Genomic DNA, 6,123 nt, shown 5'->3' on the forward strand with positions numbered 1-6,123 from the left:
CTGGGCCTACTGACCCGCGATAGGGTTCCAGGCTTGTCACTGAATTTTACTGACCCCCTGGACTTGGAAAACACTATTTTGTTCGGACTGGGAATTCCCACAGAAAAGCCTTGTTAGGGGGAGACAGAAGCTGTCCCTTGGCCCATGTTAGGAAATTCACAGTGCACAAAGTGGGAGTATGAGTGTTTACTTAACTGCTGTGAGAAGGGAATGATAACTGGAGAGGGAGAGGGAGGGAGTGAAGGAGAGAGATGTTAAAGATTAGGATCCAATTAAATAGCCCTGGTTTGATTATCCAAATTATGGCCATTTCAGGAATCCATGCAAAAACCCAATGATTTCCCAAGGAGCTCCCAATGAGTTACTAAGAAAACACAATCTGGTGGCATTTAGTTCATTAAAGTGAGATTAAAGGGACAGTCGCACTCAATAAAAACATTGTGAACTGTAATGATGCAAACCTAGCCCTCAGAAGGATCACCTGAGGGGGCCTTTTAGAAATACCGTTGTGGCTCCTTCTCCCCTGCCTGAGCCAATTAAATGTGGTCTCTTGGGGGCCGAGGGGGCCTCTATGCTATATTTTTCCCAGCCCTCCAGGTAACCCTAACCTGCGACCTGGGCTCAGAACCTTCGCTAAAATTTCACATCAGGAACTAAATCTGCTAAGAGGTGTGTGAATTTAGTAAGTCCGGAGCCTCAGAGCTCGGCCTCCTCCCCCCAGTTCCCCCCAGGCGTTATTAACTATCTAATTGCCATTGAGCATTAATCCTTCCTCAGAACTTTGGGTCAGAGGCACCTTAATCTCTGCTTCTCAAATCTGACTGCAAAATATTTTCAAATGCACACATATAGAAACATGAATGTATTCTTATACACAGGATGGTCAAGACTGATTGTCACTGCAACAAGAGGTAGCCAGGAGAACTATATATCCAGTGATTTCAAACATCATAGGGGTTGAAATGAAGGTGCTTTATTTTTTGCAAAAATTCAATGTTTTCTCTTCTGTTTATATTGTGATGTGTTTTGTAATATTGGGAGCTCGGGAGATTTTCTTCTTACTTCAGTATCCCCTACTCCATAAGCTGGAGAGGCGGCATTTCTAAACCAAAGATAATCCAATTTTACGCTGGAAGACAACGTTTTCTAAAGGAAGGGTGTACATTCTTCCTTAGCTCCTAGGAATATGTTTGGAGATAGAACATGAGTGCTCATTCCCCAAAGTGTGCCTTATAATTATGAATGATTCTGAACTTACCACAGGAACAAAATTGCTTCTCTTTGGCATGGTTTAGCTCTGCACAAGAGAATAGAAGCCACATGACCAAAAGTGCGAGGAGGAAATATCAGCGATGGTGTGGATCACAAAGCTTATCTTATATGGACACTTGCAAGAGAGCTAGCCATTGACAGACTCGATGACTCATATTTCATTCATCCACATTGCTCCAAACTAAGATCTGGCTGCAACCTGTGTCTAACAGTCATCTTAGAAATAGTGTACCAAATATTAGCTACTTTTCCAACAAACTCACACTCTTACACCCACCATGAAAACATACAATGGCTTCAATGGGAGAAAAGCAAGAGCCTATTTAGCAAGAATGCAGTTCATTGCTCATGACACAAATCTATTTGCCTGTGTATCTGTGCAGAAAGATAAAATACAGATATCAGCCTGTGGAAATAAGAAGGTACCAATTGGATCACAGAGCAATGGGTTTTTCAGTTATTGAGATAAAAAAACTTAACAGGTTCATGAAGAATACTTGAAGCAACCAAGATGGAAGGGTTAATAAAACAGAACAACAAATAATAAAAAAATGAATATAATTCATTCTCAATGTTGTGGGAAATTCCACTTCAGTGTGTGCTTTTCCCAGCTGTGCAAATACTGCTTGCTTTGGAGATCAACACCACAAATATGTTCATAAATGTGCCTTATGCAGAAATGGTCAGACACAGAAGCCAAACTTCCTTTAGTCTCTGTATAGCCTCTGTCACAGAATAGAGCACAGTAAGAGTTCCACTGTTATAGTGTCATTTTTAAAAAAATCCTACGTGTTTTTCCTAACTATAGCTTTTCATCATTCAATAACTCTTATGAAGTAGAAAAGGCAATTGCTTACCTAAGACCCTCAGGGCTTCCAGAGATATTACTGAGTGACAGAGTGAGTCTAGGAACTAAATTTCTTAAAATTCCTTTCAGTTTTCCTCCAGCACACCCAACACAATAGTCTTCAGTCACATTCTTTTATGCTGCCAACTCATTAAGGCTTGGAGTAGAGGAGCACTCATTGGTGGATAGAGTAAAGGACCAAGCAGACAAGGTTCTTGTCTTTGACTTTATATGCTGGTTGCTGATGATTGAGGAAAAAAATGCAACCAATAAGTAAGACCACTGTAGATAGCTGTGTTAGGAAGGAAGTAATAACCAGGTGTGATGGCACACACCTTTAATCTCAGTACTCTCTGGAGGCTGAGGCAGGAGGATCACCATGAGTTTTAAACCAGCCTGGGCTACATAGTGAGTTCAAGGACAGCCTGAACTGCATGCATAGCACGACTATCTCAAAGAACAAACAAACAAAATTAAACCGAAAAAGGGAAGTAAAACTGGGATCAATATCTCTCTGGAGACAGAGTGGTGAGGCAGTGCTCTCTAGGGAGGTGAGGTCAAATCCTTGGAGATCTGAATGAGAATAAGACTATAAGCATACATCAGGCTTTACTTTCCAAAGCATTTTTAGCCATTTAGTCTCAAGTATACAAAGCTTCACACTAAGGCCATGAAGTAAAAGGGCCAATATTTTTCTCTTCCTGTTATAAACGAGGAGTCTGGGTCTAATGAGGTTAAATAACTTCCTAAGATCTCTCCAAACAGCGAGAGAACCAACATTCAGACTCACATCTCCTGGCTACAGATGCTGGTTTTTGGATTGCAAAACCAATGGGCCTTTTGCTGGTGGACACCATTCATCAAGTCAGACTTCCTTCAGAGTCAAGTGTTTCACCCACCCCTGGCACTGGAACTGCAGAGTCTGTGGATGCATGATGAGAACCCTAACTCCTAGCCCTAGAACCTACACAGCACTGGAGCCACAGGAAGCCAAGTTCCTGACCACCTATTCAGGCCAGATCAGGTTTGGCTTTTATCCTGAGCAGGAGACTGTCCAGGCCTGAATCAGATTCCTCCAGGAAGATTAGAAATGCCATGCAAAAGGAACAAAGTATTCCATTATTTCAATAATTTCAATAATTACTTTCCAAGCTTTGTTTGGTCTCAGATAACTGTATACTAGGTCTCTCCACACAAAAGTAGGAATGATTAAATCAAATCTGTAGAATAGGGTGTGGGGACACACCTGAATGCCAGACAACCAGGAAACCAGTCACCAGATCCTGCTACTTGATTGACAAAATCAGAAATCGGCAGTAAAGTCAATCGTGGGGAAAAAAACAACTAAGTATTGAGCTACTAACTCTATCTATTTGACTTGAAAGTAGTCTAAACCAAGTTTCTCATTCAAGAAGTTTACATGTACTACCTGTGAAAGAAGTAAAATGTGGTGGCTTTGATCAGGACTGAGGCAACTAGGAAGTATATTTCTCATTTATGAGGCATAATTTAGGTTACATCACTGGTGTACTTTGGTGGAATAGAAATAAACTCTGTAAGAAGCAAACTGGTCCCCAAGTAAATGTAGACAGACTTCTGGGCTGTCAGTCTAATGGAGTGAAATGGCAAACATTTGCTTGTGTACACATATGGACAAGGTTGCATCCACAAAGCCAAGTCGCATTACTGGTGTGCCAGTACATGTTATATATACAGCCATATGCACAACACGTGCATGTATACATGTGCAGAGACATTTGCACAACTAAAGTGATTGCAAAGGATACCTCTGTACTGGAGGTAAATAAAAGGAGAGTAAAAAGATAAACATAGAAGTGGAAGGAACACAAGATATAGGGACATAAATTAATTAAAAATAATCTCAGAAATGCAATTCTTAGTATCAGGCACCTGAAAACATTGCACAGAATCCCAAACCAAAGTGTGGCAACAGAATGTAGTGTTAGTGGATGTTACAGATGCACAGAAATAAGCTGCTTGAATATTACAGCAGCTGTCACTGGGCCTTCAGGGACTCCTATTAAATGCTAAAAAAAAACAAATCTCATGTAATTCCCATCTTTGCAATGTACATTCCCACATGTGCATCATTTCTCCCTCAGCCCCATTCGAATGTGAAATTGGGATTTGGATGGGTTATAAGGGTTTGTGGAAGAAAACAGCCACACAAATATCTCGGAGCAATCTGGCCATGAAATAAATGTCATGAAAGTGTTTTATTTTCCTATAAATGCTTCTTGTTTTTATTATGGAGACAATGAAAGTACGAAACACACCATATTGCAGCTCCTAAACTGCAGCCACAGTCACTTATCAACAGCCAATAAATTACTTCACTTGTATGATAGCTACAAATACTCCATTCAGGTTCAGCTAAAAGAATAGTATCAGGGTATCATGCAGACAGCTTGCATAAATATGCAAGGGATAATAGAATACCTCTAGTCTCTTCTGTGAGTTTCAAGCAGGAAAACTTTGTCTTATTCCAAATTCCAAAAAGAATGGAATCAGAAATGTTTTCATATAAAATACACTTGGGACCTCCCCCTGAAAAGGGTATCTAACCCACCTGTGACGCACACTCATACTTCATCTTCTTAGTTACAGAATCAGATACATATATATTCTTTGTTTTTGTCACATGACTGGATGCGAACACTTCAGTGATTCCAACATTAACACACAGCTAAATTCAAAATAATATTGTCTGATAAATGTATACCATATATTCATACATTATTTATATATATATATATATATATACATATATATATATATATTTTGGTTATAAAAGGCAGAAAAACTGTTGGTTCGTCTTTGGGCACTGTTTTATCAGACAGTTGAAAGTTATTGGTTTGTTTCACAGTATAAAATTTTAATCAGCAATACACCTTTATTTTCGGCTTCTTATTTCGAAATGTATTGGATCGGAGGTCTGCGAGAAATGTCACTACTGAACTACAAAACTTTCCAAATTTACATATTCAAAAATAAATTACTTTCCAATGAAATTGAGGAAAGAGGCAAGGGCAAGGGCAAAGCCACAGTTTATATTCTGCGTGAATAGCTTTCAGCATCTTCCAGGCGGGGGCAACAGTAAGTCAGTTTTGAGAGAAGGGAGATCAGGCTCTGTAAGCTCCCTGAGTCCACTTAGAGAAGGTGAAACCACTTCCCGGCAGTAACAAGGTGACTAAAACAAGCCGCAAGCCTCCAGGAGAGCGGATTTCTGGGCTCTGCTCCAGACCCCCGGCGATGGGCAGATCACTGCCATGTGCGCGCCGCCGCCTTTGCACAGCCGAGTCTGCCCGCGGCCACGGAACGCGCACGCGCGATGCGCACCTGCCCAATGGCGCGCCGATGCGGGCAGCTGGTAAATCAGCCGCCACAGTCACGCCCAGGCTGTGTCCGCGGGGTGGGTACCTCCCTTTCAGCTCTCTGGGTCTCTACCTTTCCAGGATCGCTGGGAAGCGGGACAATATTTCTCCCCTGTTCGTAATATTTCATTCATTCTTTCTCTGGGCAATGCGAGTCCATTCACCACTGCTGCGGACAGAACTGCGCGCGCACCTGCACCGTTAGACAAAACCCCAGGCTCCAGAAAACCAGCTTTCGGGAGGTCGGCGGGGGTTCTCGCTCCTCTTTCCTTCTTTCCGCAAATCCTCTGACTTTGGGAAGGGATGGCTATGCACTCAGACCAAAATGGGGGTAGGAGTGGAGTGCACGAAGAGGAGGTCGATCTTTCAGGCAAAAAGGATTCGGCATCCTCTCCTCCCGGAGGACCCTGGCCAGCGCGAAGGAGGTGGGGCGTGGAGAGCCCAAGGGGCAGCAAACCGATGCCCAGCAGTGGGTGGCTGGCGAGGAGGTGGTGCGTCCTGAGCTTCCCGGGCTCGCAGGGAGGAGGAGAAGCTCCCGCGCACAGCGCCAGAGCCCGGGTGCAAACGCGGAGACCTGTGCGCTGGCCCGCTACGTGTCGCTCATCCGTG

Source organism: Fukomys damarensis, unplaced genomic scaffold, assembly GCF_012274545.1.
Source record: "Fukomys damarensis isolate Sample0158 unplaced genomic scaffold, DMR_v1.0_HiC HiC_scaffold_16, whole genome shotgun sequence".
Lineage (NCBI taxonomy): Eukaryota > Metazoa > Chordata > Mammalia > Rodentia > Bathyergidae > Fukomys > Fukomys damarensis.